Raw genomic sequence first — 19,982 nt, forward strand, 5'->3', positions numbered from 1 at the left:
CCTTCTTTTTTATTTTGACAAGCTGGCTTTCTTGCAAATCAAACAAGATTGTTTCCATGAAAATGGGAAAGAAATGCTTGTTGTTTGTTTGTTTGTTTGTTTGTTTTTTCAAGCAGTACCTTACTTGCCCTGTCTTCTCCAAATATGTGTACTACATGTATGCTCAAGGGGGTCAGTGTCCTTTTTCTATGTTAATTTACCCAATGGGCTTATCTGAGGCTTCTGTGTACTTACGGCAAATAATTGAACGAAGCATTCTCTGAGAATCAGAGAGTTTATAACTTGATACAGATCCCAGTATTATGTACAGCTATTCAAAATGTGACAGTTTTTGATGCAGAAAGCATTAGTATGTATAGTTACATATATATTTCTTATAATACAACAATAGCAATTTATTGCTGCCTTTCCCATAATGACTGGTGCAAAGGGGGGATGAAAATAGGGTCAATTTCACCCAATCTTTGTTCTGAATGACATTTTAAATGTCATTACAGAATTAAATATATGGTTCTCTATGCAGTTTGAAGTATAGCAGGCTATCCACACTGGGCAGGCCGTCACATAAAAATAGTTCTTCATGTCTAAAATGCAGTGTGTTCCCCTTATACAGCTTGCAGCTTCCAGTATTAGTGATGATGTAATTGCTCAGTTGTTTCCTGCTGTGTGGAGTTGATTTGCCCTGTGGGGTTTCCATGAATGACTTTTGTTGAGGATTTTGTGAAGATCTAACAAAGGTGTTTGATTTGGCATAGATAATCTTTATGAGCTTAGAGAGCAGAACACCCATACTACACTAGTGCTTATAGTACATGTTTCCTCGTGGAGTCTGGTAACTGTTAATAGCTTCTTATTCACAGTCCATTTGCTATATGTGAGGGCTTTGGTAGATACCATTTTACAGAACGTATTAGGAAATTACCTGACAAAAATATCAGCTCTTGAAAGATTCTTACATCTAGCATCCGTAACTACCTTCTTTGTAAGGTATTCATTGTTTTATTGGCTAATTGGGAATTTTGCTGCCTTCCAGTATTGTTTCCAAGAAGAAAACATAACTTCATGTAGCTGAAAATATCATGCTGTTAAATGTTATATGTAATGACTCTTACTATCTGGAAACTTCTGAGTGTCTGTGCATGGTGCGGTGTTGAGGGACAGAAGTGTATGAATTATACCACCTTGAGACAGATATACCTCTACCTCTCAGTCTCTCGGAAGGCTGTGAAACTTTTCATGGAACGTACGAAAAGCACAAAATAAATGTTATAGGCAATTCTTTCTCCCTTGCTGTATGCAATTTCTCTAGCATCAGAACAAATGTTTGCACTTGCTCCTCAGGATATGGTAGATCTGTTGACACAGTCTTTCTCAGACTGAGGTCAGTTCAGTCTGCTTCTGTGCAAGTGGAGGTGCAGGAGGTCTCTTCGTGCTGTGAGCCAAATGGAAGCTAGGCGTTTGGGCTGCCTGATGCCACATATATCTTTTTAGCTCAGACCTGGTGCTGCACTGACTGCAGCCCCCAGGCTTCTGCTCATTTTGGAGTGCAGGCAGAGTACATTGTGAGTGTGGAAAGTATTTGTATAGAGTCACTGCTATATAAGTGAAACAGATCTGAAAAGACCTGGAAGGCATACTCTGTCTCAGCTGGGATGCTCAGCTGATTGAGTGTTGCTTTGATTCCCTTTCCAGCTCTGAACTTGAATGATAGTGAAATTTGGGCAGGACATTGTACTTGTGTTTCTGTTTCCATTCATACTTTTTAAGGGCCTTCTTTTCTAATGAGTCTTCTGTTCTAAAAGAACAGTCCGTCTCAGTGACCAGACATCAGTGATGCTGCACTGTGCATTAGGTGCCTTAGCCTTTGTCCTGGTAAGGCCCCTGGTGCACTGCTGCAGCCTGCTTTGCACCTGCAGCCTTCTTTGTACGTTTCCCTGAGCTGCTGTGGCAGAGTTTTCCCTTTGTTCTTGTGCTGCCTTTTTGCTGGCTGTGTGCCTGCAAACTCCATTGCTGGTGGCTGTCTGGTTTAATGGGAAGTGAATGACCACAGACAGCAAAAGGCTCGTCTCTCTGACCTTCACCTCCCACTCCCCTGCTGCTGGCAGTTGGCTGTAGGATTTGATTTACAGCACGGGGCCTAGATGACGTGTGAAGACTAAAAGTAAAAAATTTAAAAAAATTAGCCTGTGCAGCACCTGTCCTGGTTAACATGTGCTCCAGTCAGTGCAAGCAGCATTGTAAGCAGGAACAACGTGTTGGGAGTTTGAGAAGGTCCTGATAAAAACAGGGTGGTTACTGGGGAGGGAGGAGTGGGCAACCTGCTACACTCACGATGATGCCCAGGGTAGGATGCTTGTCTTCTCTTCTCATCTGGCCATGGTAGAGATGTTTGTTAGTTTCTCTTTTCTTTCAATCGTTTTTTTTTTTTTTTTTTTTTTCTAAGATCTTTTGACCATTAGAGTCAATGTATGCTATTAGCTATAGATCCTGCTAATAAATGTTTTTGTGTGAACCTCTCTCAACATCGTTTCTGCAACAACTAGTGTGTTAGGACCTGATATCAGTTAGTCTTCAGTTATGGTGGTAATGCAGTAATAAAATATCAGAGAGCTCATTTGTAAAGGCTTGTCAGGAGTCACTGTAGCACCATATAACCTCTTCTAGAAGGAGGAGAGACATGAGAATTTTACTAATAAACTGAAGAGGAAAACCTGCTACTCATGTTCATTTATAGTTAGGCTGCTCGGCCAGTATACAATTCAGAGCAATAAGCTTTCAACTTCCATGTAACTATGCACAGCAGGTCATCTTCTTGGTCTGGCTGGATTTAGATGAGAAAGAAGATTCTTGTCTGTAATCCAAAGAATGCTCCATGGACCAGATTTTTAAAAGGAAAAGTCAATATCCACAATGTGAGCCAGACTTGCTTCAAAAAAATTCTCATCTCCAGTTTAGGCTGTAAAACCAAGTGATCATATTCCAGAGGGAGCTCAGTGGCATGTGCAGCACTGTCAGGGCAGCTGGGTGGGAGATACTTGTGCTGATCTAGCCCTTGCAGAAGTGTCTAAATGCAACCTTGGCATGCTGAAAAACTGCCCACAGCTGAGGGTGCCAAGCCCTTGAAAACAGACCCTTAGGCTCCTGTCAAAGTCTGGTCTTGCATCTGTTAGATCTGAAAGTGCTGGGAGTGAGCTCTTGCTGTGCAGATTTGCGTTCCTTGCTGAATTCATTAACAATTGGTTATCACACTGTTATTATGCTGTGTACGTTAGAAGCATAAATACATTTGGGGAGCAAGAAAACTATTATTAATCCATTAACACACTATTACAAATCTTTGGAGCTCTCTGTAGCATTCATGTTTTGTTTGAAGCATCTATGTCACAACAAATAGTTCAGTTGATTAGATGTTCAGAGGAACCTTTCTTCTCATCAGCAGAGCAGACTTTGCTAAGACAGTGGCTGTTCCACACCTTTCCATTTTGTTGAACTTCAGCAAAGTTTAAGAAATAACCAGTTAGAAGTAGATTGCACCTGAGAGCATTAAAAAAAATAAAAAAATAATAAAAAAAATCCAGTCCCTAGTTTAATTTCTGGTGAAATAGATTTAAAAACTGCTCAGAACCCCCTTTCAGCTTCAGCACGTTGGGAGGTCACTGCAGGGTACAAGGTTTCTCTGCAGTGTGTGGTCTGCCTTTGCCCAATTTATTATATTTAACTTAATTTGTTACTTCATTTGTAACCACAAAAATTCTGGGATATCACAAAGAGTTCCTAAGAACAAATGCCTGCACTGGGGGGAATGCAGACAAGCTAATAGCTTAGCAGTTGTCAAGCACAAGTCATCGATGTGAGAATAAGGATGAGCTCTATAATCAATTATTTCTTCAACATTTTCCAGAATGAAGACCCACTTATGTAGACAGAGGGTTTGTTCCATACATACAGATTGTAAAACACTCAGTGTTAAAACAGTCAGTCTGGCTGAAAGAGTCCAACCCGTGTGTGCAATTGTGGCTATTAATGATACACTTAACTCCTTGTTATAAATAATCTGTGGTTTTGCTAAAATGGAGTTTTAACTCATTAGAAACCATAACACACTTTCAACCTGTACTTTCAAGACTTTAGTTACAATCTTTCAAAACTTTTAATTTCATTCTGTAGGCTTTTATTACGCTGACAGACAATTCAGATGTAAACCATCACATACTGCTTATAAGGTATGCATTACCTCTTTGTTTCCGTTATGTTGTTGAAGACTTGGCCTGAATGTAGTCAGTGCAGTGTGCCTGTAAGTGTGGAAAAAGGGGGTGACTTGGTTACTTAGCAGCATGCCTGGCTCTGCTTAGCACTTGGAAAGCCTTTTTTCTCAGAACCTCAGGTACTTTGCAAATGATGGTCAGTGTTATTAACTCTCTTTTACACCAATGAATATGGCAGAGGTTAACAATGACCTTTTTTCTGAAGTAACTTCTGCTGTTTGAATACCTTAGTTTTGCTGTAAGTGATTGAAAAATGACCTTTTCCAGGAAATTCCATACAGTTTTATGCTCTTGCCTGCAAGTTGATGCATTTCTGGGTCTTATCTGGGTCTTGGGCTAATCTTCCTATGCGAGTAGGTCACTATTTAAAAGTTTGCATAGGTTATCACTGCTGGGGATTACGTGTAAAAGTCCTGTTCCTGTGTGTTTTTTAAAAAATTATTATTATTATTATTATTTAGAAACAGGTTAGCAAGAAGCTACGTCTTAGTTTACAGGCAGCAAAATATGAAGAAAAACTAAAAGGGTAGTGTGGATTGGGTGTTACACAAAGATAAGAGATTCACATGCTATTGTGGGTTTAATGTTGACATAACCCAGGGCACTTGCAGAAGGCAGTGCAATTCCTGGAGTGCAGCACAGCTTCAGGCTTTCATTGACCTAGCACAGAATAATCAGTAAATCCATGTGGTGTCTTTTCAAAAAGAGAAAACAAGAAGTGAAGGAAACCTAAATACCAATCAAAACAGAAGCAGAAGTGTTTCTGACAGGCAAGAAACAAACCCATGATTTCATTCATAATCAGCCTTGGAAATGAGAGGATCTAATCCCAGGGCTTGCCTTGCTTGTTACGGTGATTGATTTCAAATGCAAACATACGTTTTCTCTGCCACTGCCTTTACGTATAATTTTGGTGTCCCCACCAAAATGTTACTATGGCACTGTATTGTTCTTTGCGCAGTAATTCAGGAGACCTTTTTGAGGGATACCACCATGGCAACTTCTTGGATTTACTTTTGCATTTCATAGCATTCCCATACCATTCCCAACTTTTTTCCCAGGTGGTTACACCTAGTTTGGAGAAACATCTTCTATGACTTATAGAGTAGGTTGTGTTTGACTTACAGCCTTTTTGTAGTATTTTAGTCACTTAAAAATAAAATGGCCATTGTTTCATATATAAAAACCCTGCATCAAATTGTTTCTAGTTGACAATTTTAGAGGACATTGACAAATCCTTGTATGGTGTGTCCTGACTTGTTTTCACTGCTTCAGAGGAATGGGGTGGGGAGAAAATGGAGAGAAGAGGAAGAAAATGTATATGCAGCTGCAGTTATCCCTGTCCTGAGGAGCAGGTTTGAGGGATGTGGAATTCTGCAGACACCTGTGGCAACAGGGGATATTTCTCTTATACTCAAGGTTAGTAGGCACACAAAGCGCTTTCGTGTGGGAGACAAGGACACCAGTGAAATGGGGAATAACAATAGGTGTTGTCAGATGATATTAGGGTGTATCCGCACCGGTGCCTTGCTGTGCAACATGTTGTCTCTACATCTGAATCCTTGTCACGTCCACACGTGCAGATCTGCGCAGCACGCTACGGAGTTCCAGGGGGTTTGTGAAACGGGCTTGCTCATACTGGTTCCTCAAGTGCTGCGCTGTTCTGAAGGCTCTTGAACTTCTGTCACTTATACACTTCACTAGTGGAAACATGACTATACCTGCATAACAATTCATTTGTAAAAAAAAATGTTTATAAAGGCATATGCTCACTATTTCCCTATAGGTATTTCAGGAACCTGGGCTTACTATTTCACCTGTAAACTATTAAGTGAAGAAAGACTTTCTGAAAAAGCTTTTCAACACCACTTTAAAATAGGCAAAATAGCTCCTATTGGTGCAATCGTAGTGTTAAACAGTATTTAACAAGGCATCTTTTACTAAAATCAGCGGGCTGCTGTCTGGAGAAAAATGTAACAAGAGTGTAATGGAAAACAAAGTGATTCAAACAAATGTAAACTGCATCTTAGCTATGAATCTGGCCGTAGGCAGCTTGGCACCAGTTTGCACCCTTGGAGAGCAGCTGCATTGCGGAGGAGCAGCTCTCTGATGGGAGGGTGGCTTCACAAGCCTCTTCAAGGCTCTGCTGCAGCACTGCCAAGGGAGGTGCCTCTGCCCAGGGGCAGCTGCAGAATCGCATCTGTCTTGGTCAAGCAGGAGCCACCTGCTTCTGTACCAGCGCTGTTGTTTCCTGGTGGAAATGTCGGCTTCTCCTCTGTGGTGGAGAGGCTGCAGGCTAATTGTGATTCTAGACCTGGAGAGATTGACTGGGCAGCGAATCTAGTCAATCTAGTCTTGTATTCTTATTTATTTATTTATTTATTTATTTATTTATTTATTTATTTATTTATTTATTTATTTTTGATCAGCACAGTGAAGTTGTAATTCTTTTCACTAGGTCAGATAAGTTGATGATTGTGGAGCCACAAGCACATCATCAAAACATTTGGTGTAACAACTTGTTTTTAGCCAGCATCCCTGAGGTTGTATAAACTTACAAATTCAAGCAATAAGAAGTGGTTTGGGAGCAACAGTTAGATAGGATAAAAGGGTGATAAAGTCATGCCTGTAAATAAAATAAAAAATAATAATAAAAAAAATCCCACTATCCCATTTGCCTGGGAATTTGGGTTGTTCTTACAGCTCCCCAAGAGGGTGAAGCAACTCATATTCAATTTTTGGTGGTAATGACCTCGCATGGCTTCCTGTTCACTGGCATTGTTTAGGACTCCTGCTGCTTTCCTAAGGATCCAAACATGACTTGTACTCAGAAACTTTTGTGACACAAGTTTTACACTGATGGTGTAATTCTACAGAAAGGGTGTTTTTGGAAAGGTGGCTGACTATGGGCTGGAAAAAATGGCTGGTCCCAGACTCCCCAGAGCAGCTTGCTTTCCTTGGACAGGACAGGATGGAAGCACACAAAGCAGCAAATACTTTTTTTTTTTTTTGAAGTGCTACTGGCTATATTAAAACTTCAAATGCTTACAGTGGCCCCATTTTAGCCACTTAACCATGTTTTTTCCTGTGGTTATTATTTGTTGACATTATTTTCATGTACATCAGAAATGCTCTGCCAAGAAAACTGTATACAGAAATTATTCTGACAGAATAAAGAGAATAGATTGAGAATATGTATAGCTGTAAACATCTACACATCCCAAATTAGCTATTATCATAGAACATGCTGATTAATTAAGCTAGTCTGCTTTGCCTGCTGTACAATTACTTGATGGAAATATTGCAAAATAGAGACTCAAACTATAAAGAGCACTGAAAAACAAATGAAAAAACATTCAGCTATTGGAAAGTATAGATGTAACTTGAAGCACATTTAAGCCTTCTCACTGGATGCATGCCTTAGGAGTCATTTACCCATTTAAATGCTTTACTAAATCATGGTCTAAAGCTCTCTAGCTACCTAGAGATAAGAGTAAAAATAAAAATAAGTACAAATGAAGCATTTTATGAAGTAAATACATTAAAAAAAAAAAAAAAAAAAAAAAAAGTAGGATGTCTTCCTGGGGATTAATGGATTAATGCAAGGCCACTGGCTCTACTCATCTGGGAAGAAGTTCATGAACTTTGGTTGTCACCCACCTCTTTCAGATGAGAAGTAAACTTGTGTTCCTGGACAGCATGTGAAGCTGTTAGAGAACTTGTGTTGCTTTTTGTAAGTGAAGAGGTGGTGTTCTGCTCTGTGAAACAGTAGGGTGGATTCTTAGCCAGTTAAGACCAGCCTAAATCTTGCATTCTGCAGGTCTGAATTTCCCTTCGTAAATTCAAACTGTACAAGGGCTGATATCTGTTTTGGGTGACTAATAATAATTCTAATTAACAGGTGCTATTCTTATTTATTGTAAAACAGTTTACTAGATTTTATATATAAATTAAATTTGACTTTGACAAGCTATTACTGATACCAGTGAAAAAAAGAAGCAGGTTGTTCTCAACTATCTAATTTCTTGATGCTATGAAAAATGTCTTAAAAAATATATATATATTTTAAAAAAAGCCTAATCAGAATACTTTCCGCAAGTATTTTTTCCTTATGAAACTCTCAATAGCCAGAAAATTCTGGCTGAAATCAGCACAAAAAATTAGATTGTTGTCAACCAGAGGAGAGTGGCTGCCAGAAATATTTAAAGCAGGTATTGATTGAGATACCGTCTTACAGTCTTGGCAGCTAGATGACTTTTACACAGAACAAGGAAAGCCAAGAGGCTAAATCCTCCAAAGAGGAGGGTGTTCAAAAACCTGCCCAGGCTCATGACCCAAGAGCAGTCTCTTCAGGGTACTTCTGAGTGAAATAGTCTATTATTGATTCAACAGGCTTTCTCACTTTCCTTGTCTTTAGTTTCCTCTCTGTTGTCCTTCAGTTCAGTCATTTTGGGCTTTTCAGAAAATCTCAGAGAGGAAGCATCTGATCTCTTGCTTTGCAATTGCTGTTATTCCCAGGCAGCACACCTTGTTAAAGTGCTAAGAAGCTGGAGAACACAGGAGTAATTTAAGGATGAAGAACATCAAAAGAATATTGCTTACTTAAAGTACATATTGATACTGTTCAATTTTGTATATGTGTGTGGGAGTATTTTTATTTGTATGTGTATAAATAGTATTGTTACAAAGCTTAAAATGCTGCCAAATGTACTAGCAAGGCAGATTTTCAATGAAACCAGAGAATTCTGAGTAGCAGAGGTGCACAGCTGAGGTCACTCTAGCCAACTTCTGTACTGTTCTTGTTAGTAGGACTACAAACAGCCTTTTGCATAGTTCAGGGATTAACCCAAGAGGAGGAGCACTAGTAATGCAGTGTGCAAAAATGCTGTTTTCCTATAAAGTGTCTATAGCAAGTCTGCCTTATGATTTTTTTTTTTTAAGTCACCAGAAACTTAGGCTGTCCACTAACGAACTGTTTTCTAGTGTCTTTTTCTTTTGTGGAACAGATCTATTCATTGGGGAGTTTATTCATTGAGATCAGAGCCTTAAGGATTTATACAAGTTTTCAGGAGTTTGTCACCTGATGTTTGCAAAAACTTGGTTTTTGGAATGGAGAAAACTGAGGCAAACCAAATGTTGAATGACTACTAAAACACATGATCGATTCTTATTTTTTTCTGAAGGACAGAGTCCCAAAATAGCAAGAATGGGATACACATGGGGAAAAAAATGAGGAGCACTGGAAGAGTTTGGAAGAGATGGGTGGTGAAGGAATGCAGTTTACAACAGCCTTTTTCTGTGTGTGATCAGTTGTGTTATCAATTCAAGCATTTAAGGATATATAGTTTATATTTACCTCTTAGCACTGGGCTCAGGAGAGAAGACATAGTATTTCATTTGGTGTTTTAGTCACTCAATTCATTTTCAGCTTCTTTCTGTTTTCATTAGAAGACTTCTATTCTAATACAGGTTTCTGGAAATATGTAACCTTTTTAATCTTTAAATTTCACCTTAAGTTGTCCATACAAAACAAAGGCCTTTGAAGCCTTGCATTAGAACAAGTTGGTCACATCTAGCTTCCACCTATAGCAGTGCATCTTTGCCCAGCATAGGTTATTCTTTGAGCAGTTGAGGTAAAGACCGAAACAGATTTATAAGGGCTTGGCTTGAAGCTACTCAGCCTAGGCCTTTTCCTAGTTGCCGGTCTCATTCTTTCCTAGGCCTCAGCACTTTTCTGTCCCACCTTTTCTTATAGGACTAGCCTTCTTCACAAAGGCTGTGAAATAAGCTGTAAGATTTTAATACCACCTCTGGCTGTTTCTGAATGGTTGAAAGGTAAGGGGTCATGCAGGGCAGAACAGAAGCCTCTACTTCCAGCCAAAAGTGTTATTTCCCTCAGACAGGGAATTGCTGACCAGGAGTGGTTAAAGTGCCTTATTGTCTAAATGTGATGATTCCAAGGTGATAGAGTTGCTAATGAGCTTTGTTTTTCTTATAATTTAGGTAAATTCTCTATACTGGGTTATATCCTATAAGATTGTAATTCAATTTCTTTTTTAATAATCTAAATAGCTGGCCCTATCTGCTGGACTCTAACATGCTTAATGATATGGTCCAAGACCCAGAGATCTTACAATGTAAGACAAATAATGTGTTTGGATTCAATCCATAAAGATGAAAGGCTCAGTAGATTTACTACAGCTGATCTGCCTTAAATTCCTGTGCTGCTTCCTAAATTCCTTAGAATTGAGAGTTTGCATGCTGTATAACAAACTCTTTAGAATGATTTCCAGAATGTAATATAGCAAGTTAATTATATATATTCATTTCTTTTTGGGTGATTTGCTACTGGCTGCTTATTGATCTGTGATGAAAAAGTATTATGGAAAGAAATTTATGTGCCCATAAACTTGATGACAATAGTGATAAACAGGATTTGCATGCAGGTATAGCTACTGCTTACATTCTCAGCAGAAAGATTATATTGCTTCACTCCATATGATTGGAATTGAGAAATAAAGCACTTCACCTTTTAGATTCATGTTTAGTGCATCTGTACATGTGTGCATGTATGGAAATATACTCATCGTATATTAGAGATGTTTAGATCCTTCATTCACATTTAGTAAATGTAATGTGCATCTCGGCACACTGGGCCTGGCAGTTCAGTTTCATGCTACTGAAATGCTTTCCATACAGAAAGTGGCCCTGTTTTTCAAACTTCTTGTATCCAGTGCATGGGGCATTAACTCCAGTGGGCTACATCCTTTCCCAGTTTTTCAAAGTTTCACAGCTGGTTCATATGTGTATATTTTATTATGGGGTTGAGGTATCATAAATTGCATTTTGATTGAGGCTATTAGCTCAGAGTATTTGGGTCAGTACTGCTGACAAATGGGCATTAGTTATTTGAAACGAATGTAGGTGCTCATGGTACTTTAACAGCTCCCTACAAATCTGGAGGATCAGAGAGAGGCCTTTCTGTGGAAACCTCGTGGGTGAGGGCTCTGGGGCTCAGCCAAACATAACATGGTATCAGCAGGGGTTATCATTTGGCTGAGTTTCTTTGTTTAAAGTAGAAGTCAAGTAGAAATCAGTGACATAATAACCTTGTGATCCATCCTCTTGATGTTAATCATCCTCACAGTACATTAAACAGTCAATTTTATCTGTGCATCAATCTTCCACAAAATGATGGGAAAAACAACATCATAGTAAGAAGGCCCAGCATAATAATTAATATGCAGTATTAAATCTCTCATAAGTGGAGAGTAAGAAAAAGAAAGCTCAGTCATTACATTGGATTTAATTTGCCGAGGGAAACAGCCTTCACACCTGAGCCACAGTCACAGCTTGGTTTTCTCTCAATTAAATCCATGCTTGTCTAAAGCAATGAGGCTTTGGAGGACAAGATCAGGGCACATGCTAATGAAATTCCCTGCAGTACAAGGACATTACGCAGAAACTATTACAAGGCAGGAACCACATAATCTGTATTTAAAATTCTCTCTAAAGCAATGAATATAAGATCTTGGTGAACATTAGGTGTAGACCATGCTATTAATAATCGGAGTGGTTTTGTCAAAGTAAAACTTTCGAAAGTATACAAGTACGTTGGTAGCATGTTTGATTTTAGGAATGAATAATCAAGACAAAATATTTAAAAATATTCAAAATATTTCTTCTCAAGGTATGGCATTAAAATATAGATTTCTTCTATATAATATTACTACTCAAGGATCCTTATCATAAGATATATATTTTTACACCTATCTTTTTGAAATCCAATGTAATGATAAAAAGTTGCTGCTTATTCCTACTCAGAAGATCCATTTTGAATTCGTCCCTTTATGCACTCTATCTTTGGCCAAATTAAGCTGTAGCACTATGAGCTACTGCAATGCTCCTCTACTAATTAGTTGTTTTTGCCAGACCATTAGAATTTCTGGCGCTGTCATGTAACTCCCAGAGAATCTCAAGTTGGGGCTTCTAGAAAGTTGTTGGTAGCTTATCTTTGATTACTTATCTTTTACTGGATCTATGCCTTGGAAGCATGACGAGCAATTGCATTCAGAAAGACTTTGTGAAACAATCACAGAATGTTCTTCAATTTTCTACTCAAATATGACAAAAGCTTTTGGGAACTTTTCAAGTTTTTTTTGTATGTACACACTTATAAGCAAATACCCCTATTAAATAAAACATTAGTTCCATACCACAAGGATATGAGTTTGTACATTTTCTTCCCTGAATCTTCCTTCAATGAAAGGGATTTGAGCTATTTCCAGTCATTCTGAAGTAACCTGTTTCTACCATGCTTTAGCAAATCAGAGGTACAGACAGAAGACAAAACCTATTAAAAAAAAATAAAAATCTTGAGTAGCTTAAGCTAGTTGTTAATGAAAATGCTTTCATTTGCTTTCAGTACGCTATTTCTGAGCTTTTCTTTTTAAGCCCAAGTCATAAATCTTGAAATTTGACAAAAAAGGAGAAACAGTCAGTAAATTCATAACTCTAGAAATCCCACCCCAATTCTTACTCTCTTTATACCAGTTTCACTCCAAGTATTTTACTTCAGTTGAAATAAAATAGTCACATAACTAACTGATCAGAAACAGGGCACCCATTTTGAGAATGTTTCTGTGGGAACTGTTGAATTAAAAATATTAGAGATGGAAAGAGGGTGTTAAGAAGTCAATCAGTTTGTCTTCCCTCTCCTGCTATCTCTACGTTTCTCTTCATTCTGTCTAGTTTTACACAGGGGGTCTAGATGACCTAGTACTTCTTCTAACTTTCTCAGGCTATTTTGCCAATTTGTATCACATTTTTAATTTGACCCAATCTGTATGGATCATATTGTATGGATATGTCACATTCAAGTCACTGCAACTTTTTCTCTATTCTAGGTGTCAATACAAATAACAAAAATCTTACCATCTGAGCATAGTCATTAGGCTCCTATTAATAAGCTTTGAATTTCAAAATAATGAACTGGATTTGAAACAGGAAACAAAACTCTAAAGAAAAGATAGGAAAAAAGATTGAAAGAACAACACCATATGTTGATAATCACTTAGGATTACATCCCTGAAACATGCTGAGGTACTCCTGCCATGAACAGTGCTTAACTGTGCTATTCAGAGATGTGCTATTAAATTATTTTAAGAAGTTCCCAACTAGTAATTTAGAGGTTTGGTGTTTTTGTTTTCTGTTTTGTTTTTGTGAAAGCACTTTTTTTTTTTTTTTTTTTTTTACTTTGATCTGTCTAGTCTCATTAGTCATCAAGAAATGGACTGTCTATTAACTCTGTGCTTTTGATGCTTTATTTCTGTATAAAGTCCAAAGTAGCAGTGGTCTCTTCTTTACTCTGTTCTTTCAGGTATACAATCCTACTACTTTTTCCTCCATTTTCATCTGTATGATTTTCTGACACTACCACTTTTCGTATTTCTTTAGCATTGACTGATTCAGATAATTTCAAATGTAAATGGTCTGCTACTCTCTTCTGGTTTTAAAGACCCTTTCATAACCCCACTGTTGAAAAAATCACAGTGACAGAGGAAAAGTGAAAATTATAAATTCTTTAGGCTGTGAAATATGCACAAGTCAGTCTCAGAATATTTATATAGCTATTTATGTATTTACATGGTGTTTTTTAGGACATCATGTCTGTGCCTCGTCAGTGGAATTGCCTTGAATCTCCCAGCAGCATTGGTAATTATCTTCAGTATACCCCTGAAAAAGAACCTGTATGGAATAAAGAACTAGTAACGTCAGGGGCCTTGGGAATTCTGAGACTGATGGATATGGCAGCAGTCCATACATGACTCTGCAGGTTTAAATATGCAAAGGTAAGCAAAGTAAGAGATGAGAGAAAATTGGCAAAAACAAAGAGAATGTATTAGTCTCAAATGATGGAATGCTTGTAGTGTAAATTGATTTAATGATTACATTTAAAAAGCAAGAAATGAATTAACTCCTTTCTAACCCAAACTACAGAATAAGACTCAGAGAGCTACAGTCCCTCTAAGTCAGACAATGAAAAGCTAAAAAAGGAAGGCTCTGTAAAGAATTTTTCAAGTATGTATAAATAAAAGAAAGACTAGTAATAGTGCTAATTCAAAAAGAAAAAGCCAAAAGTTTCATATTAAGTCTTAAAAATTACCTTAAAATCTATAATGAATACAAGGATAGAAGAGCAGTAATAATATGATATTAATGCAAGGTAGCATTACTGGTCACAACAAAAAATAGGAAAAATTCAGAGAAACAGATTAGTGCAAAACGTTAAGTATCTTCATCTTAAAATTTGATACAAAAATAGTTAACATGTTTCTTCTGTATTCAGTTTTTCCCATGTGATGCATAAATGTTGCGATAATACAAGTCATTATTCGTGAATTCACCCTGATCAGAATTGCCCTGAGGGGAATCTGAGTGAAGGAAATAAAGGCACCTTATACCCATTCAGATTTGGACTTCAGTAACAGCACCTAACTGTGACAGCCACCCCAAGCAGGGCTGGAAGTAAAGAATTTGTAAGGAGTGGTAGTGTGGGCGTGTATATGAGGGAATCAGACTGGGAATGTGCAGAAGCAACAGCAGCATCAGTGGATTGTGGAGGATCTGAAGCAGAAGGTGGCCAAAGACTATATTGACTGTGACTTAATTAAGATTTTTGAAAACTCTGCTACATAGATTAAGGTAGAAGATGAGAGCTTGGTGGAAATAATTTAAGTTGCTGAGTTAATAACAGAATGGTGTCGTTTTTACTAAAATTTACAGCACAACTGACTTTAATTTCTTTAATGAGCTAAATAAAACACATGGTATATTTGAAGGTGCTTTTTCTTTTTATGCAAAATAAAGCCCAGATTTCTGGGGCTAGGGGTCAGGGGTGAGTGAAACTAAAAAGTTACTCTTAATGAAACTTCACTTTTCAAAAAGTGAACCAAGAGACTGCTTTCTTTTTCCTAGTGGGACTGCAAGGACAACTGTCCTCCAACCTGTCTCCTTTTGTAAAAGAAATGAGAGAAGAGGGCTTGTCAAGCTGGTAATTAAGCCTGCTTCACACTGTGTGGTTCAAAATGCAAAGCTAAAGCAAACCAGAGAGAGAGGATCCCTCTGCTGCACCTATTGAGCTGGAGAGAATGAATTTCTTTGAGTGTTCTGTTATCTCAAAGGAAGGATTGCTTCACAGAATAACCTGAATAAAATTCCAATAATTACAAATGCTCACTGGTTTATAAACAAGTTCTTATAGTTGGACTAAGGAATGCTGAAAACAAATTTCCGTTTAGAAAGTCTTAAAGGGCAGGGACAGAAAGCAGGTCCCATGCTCACTGCAGTCTTCCAAACTAGTATTTATGGCTGGGACTTAAGGGAGAGTTCAAGGTAAATTCACTCAGTGGTAGCTAGTTGTTTTGCTATTGCAGTTTTCAAATGAGATATTTAAGCATTAAATACACTGCCTAACTGTATTAGCCAAAAATGTAAAAAAAAAAAAAAAAAAAAAAAAAAAAAACAATCTCTAAAACCAGCAAACAACGCCCTGTTGTGAATGAAAAAAATCCCCTAAACTGTCTAAACTGTTACCAAAATTTGCCTATGGGTGTAATGCTTACAGGTACTCCTCTAAGGCTTCCACAGTGAGGAGCTGAAATGAACAGGGCATAGAGCGATCACTTTTGAAGAAGTACCAAAGCAAGGTTGTTCTAACAAAAAAAAAGTTTCTGTATTCTGAAAGGAATGTTGTTTTTGAAACTAGTCATAGACAATTAGAGATAATAAGTTTGTTGCACAGATTAGAATAAAAAACTGGTGATGTCATGTTAGTAAGCTTGCAAAATAAGCTTGTAAGCAGTAGTGGAGGCAGGTATAAACTTCAGTAATGATCATTTTGGTGACAGTCAGTACACGTGACAGGTCAGGACATGTATGGTCTGGTTGTGTGACTGTATGGCCAAGGCATTGCACCATGAAACACGGTGTGGGGATGTGCAAATACATAGCAAACAAACTGATGGAAAGGACATAAACTGGAACTTGATGGTAATTTAAAATGTGGATAATGTAATTATTGTTAAGAAAGGACTAGTCAACACAGTTGGTCATAGCCGACAGGAAAGCATACAATATGTATTGCACTGTATAGAGACACAAGCTTTTTCCCAGATGTTGGTGCTGGGCTGTTAGGTGGACAGAGACCCTACAGTATAAACTCTGCTTGCCTATTTGAGCTACTGATTGCTGCAAAGCGTCAGGCCACTATCAAGAGGGAGTTTCAAAAAAATAAAATCAGTAGTATGTAATATGTAAATAAAATAATTCTCATTACAGCATATTGTGGGTGATAAATATGATGGACCAGTCTCGTGGAATTAAACATCTCCTATGGACTATTAGAGCTGGAGATAATCCTTGGAGTCCAGGAAGGAGAGATTGGCTGGTGGATGATCTAGGTCCTGATGTGAAAGAGAGAGCCCCAAAAGAGAAATGCCCAGGTATGTCTGGGATGACAGATGAGGGGTGGAAGGGAAGAACTATGCTTTTGCAGGATTAGGTATCAGCTAGTTAGATCTTGCTGTTTTGTACACAGACTTTCTCTATTACATTACTCGTTAGAGCTCAGACACTAAATGAATTATATAGCCTTGCCAGATATGTTGCTTTGAAATGCATTTCTGAGTAGAGAGAGAGTTCTTACTGAGAAAAGAGCAATGGTTACAGCAGCAGATGTGGAATTATTTTCACAGGAGCTTTCTGACTTGGTACAAGTAGGAAGCTAGCCCAGAGAAAAAGGTGTCAGAGTGACTGGAAATTGAGAGGACCTGACTGTTCAAAACCAATTGAAGTGATTTTAGGGAAGAGGGTGGCTCTCAGCTAGAGGATAGCTGGTGCCACCAGGACTTTATTAAATTTGCCAAAATACTTTCTGATATTTGATCTTGATAGCTGTATGTAGTGGTAGCATAACAAAACAGATTTAAGAGTACAAATAGAAAACTTTCAAGGTATCAAGTTGCAATATGTCATGACTTGTTACAATGAGAACTGAAATTCCATAGACTTTTGTTATTTTATCAATACTTCAATGCATTTCAGAGTAGTTTGGTATTGGTGTGTCTGCTTAATGGGAATTTCACCAGCTTTTCCCCAAACTTAGAGTGCTGCAGCCCTGTCTGACTGCAAAGAGATGCATGGGAATATGTACTGTATTCAGTTTTGGGCCCCTCACTACAAGAAGGACATCAAGGCCCTGGAGTGTGTCCAGAGGAGGGCTACGAAGCAGGTGAAGGTTCTGGAACACAAGTCCTGTGAGGGGCGGCTGAGGGTGGTTAGTCTGGAGGAGGTTAAGGGGAGACCTTATTGCTCTGTACAACTACCTGAAAGGAAGGTGTGGGGAGCTGGGGGTCAGCCTCTTCTCACAGGTAACTAGTGGCAGGACAAGAGGGAATGGCCTCAAGTTGCACCAGGGGAGGTTCAGGTTGGAAATTTCAAAACCAAATTATTTTTCAGGTTTGGCCTTCTGAAGTTCTAGACAGGAGTAAATAAATATCTGATTGATTGTCAAGTATATGTTAGTTACTGAATATGGACAAAACGGTGCTATATCTAGTCATTTGGCCCACATCCAGTAAAATCTTATTTTATCCAGATTTTTACTATATACTTGCTAAATTAATCTCTGTGAAAGCCACCAACTGGAAGGAGCAGTAGAAGCAGTACATGGGGGAGGTATGCTACAACATATGCTCTGGTTCTGCCCTTGAATAGGACAGTTCTGAAAACAAATTATATAATGTGTTGACAGAAAACTGTAATCCCTGAGGTAAATTTGGCTTCAGAAAATATTCTCGAAGAATCATTTGACAGATCCTTGGAGAACAAGGATATGGTAAGAATGTTATGTGACACTGAGTGGATTTGAATCTATCCAATCTATACAATATTTGATTAATTTTAGTGGGAAAATAGAGATTCTGAACCTACAGAATTATGTTCTAACACATTCATTTTTGATCCAACATCTAGCATAAAGGGTCCAATTCTGCTGAGAGTCCTGCTGAGAATTTGGTCAAATTTAGCTCTCAGCTGAACTGCCAGAAATCCAAGAACAACTATTTCAGTGAAGTCTACGTGGAGTTGCACAAAAATTACTGATAGAACCTGACTCAGTCAAGTATTACTAAGTGGTGTGTATTTTATAAATGACTGGTATGAAACTTGCCATTTCCTCATTGATGTCTGCTGGAAAGATAACAGAAGTGGAGAGCGTGTGGCTCTGGGGCTTGGCTCGTGCTTCAGTGGAATGCTTTCAGGGGTTCTTCATGGGAGTTTTAAAGACAGTGCAGTTTCAACAATGAAAGCTTAATACTGTAATTTTGGTACTAGCTGGATTCTAATAAAACAGAAAGCGTGTAGCTCTTACGTTTTAAAACCATTTTTATGTAACTGTAAATACAGTAGTATGTAAAACTCAAAGAATACCATTTAACTCCTAAATTCATTTGCTTGAGACCATTATCACCACAAGGTCACTGTCATGGCTGGTGTGCCAGAACAAGTCATGTGCACGCTTAATATCTGACTGAAGTACAATTGCCATGGTAAATTTAATGGGGAAGGAGGCCTGGAGAGGAACTTGGGTTACATGAGCTTTGAGTATTTCCATTGTGGGAGGAGGTATTACACCTCCCGGTGAATTTATACAGTCTTAAGGGCTTTGTGGCACTTGAGAATAGTCATTAGTGGTCTGTGGAGAAGGTGAGACTGTTCTGGAGAGGCCCAAAGGGTGGGTGGAGGAATAAAACATGATGAAGGAAAGGCCAGACCCATTTCTTCAGGCATTAATGCACGTGGAGGGAACTGGATATGAACAACCAAAGAACTGTGGTGCTGAAAGGTGAGAAGATGCAGGTTGTCTCTGGAGAACTGAAAGTTAAGTTTAAACTGCTTGTTTAAAAACTGTACCCTGAATTTCCCCATTTGTCTGTCTTCCCCCATTTTCTTATTAAACCACCTCACATCTTTTTTTTTTTCCTTTTCTTTCTTTTTTTTTTTTTTTTTCCCCTCACAGTTATGCCTGTAATCTCTGTCTAGAAATGAAAAGTAAGTGGAAATACTTTCTGACTCCTGCATGATTACAAGTAGTCTTGACTTGATGTTGATCTTCACCTAGTTCAGTTAGATTCAGATTAAATTTGTACTGTGTAGGTTGAATCTAAGTTTTAAGCATGTGAAGTTTAATATGCACATAGGCAATGGTTTAGCAAAACATGCTGGTACACATAACTTGTAAAATTTAGTGGCCCTCTTTCAACCAGCTTCAACCAGCTGTTGCCCCAGTGGTACCCTGCCCTCTTCCAGCAAAGAGGGCAGAAGTTCCTGCTCTTGGTGCTGCTCAAGGAATGGGCATCAGGAAGTACATTTGGAGCTACAGGATTGTCATACTTTCTCCACTGTCACCACACATATATGACCATATCACAAGTATGACAATTCATCCATTTGTCCCAGGGACTCTGGAAATGTTGAGGTGGTATTTTTGCCCTGGTATCCAGCTGCACTAGCAGAACAGCAAGATTGTCTGTCATACCAAAAAAAAAAAAAAAAAAAAAAAAAAAAAATCCCTTTTTGCTTCAAGAAATTGACTCTGTGTCTTTGTTAAATACTAGAACTTTTTTTTTTTTTTTTTTTTTTTTGACAGATCTTTTT

The sequence above is a fragment of the Netta rufina genome, assembly GCF_964035555.1.
Source record: "Netta rufina genome assembly, chromosome: 8".
Lineage (NCBI taxonomy): Eukaryota > Metazoa > Chordata > Aves > Anseriformes > Anatidae > Netta > Netta rufina.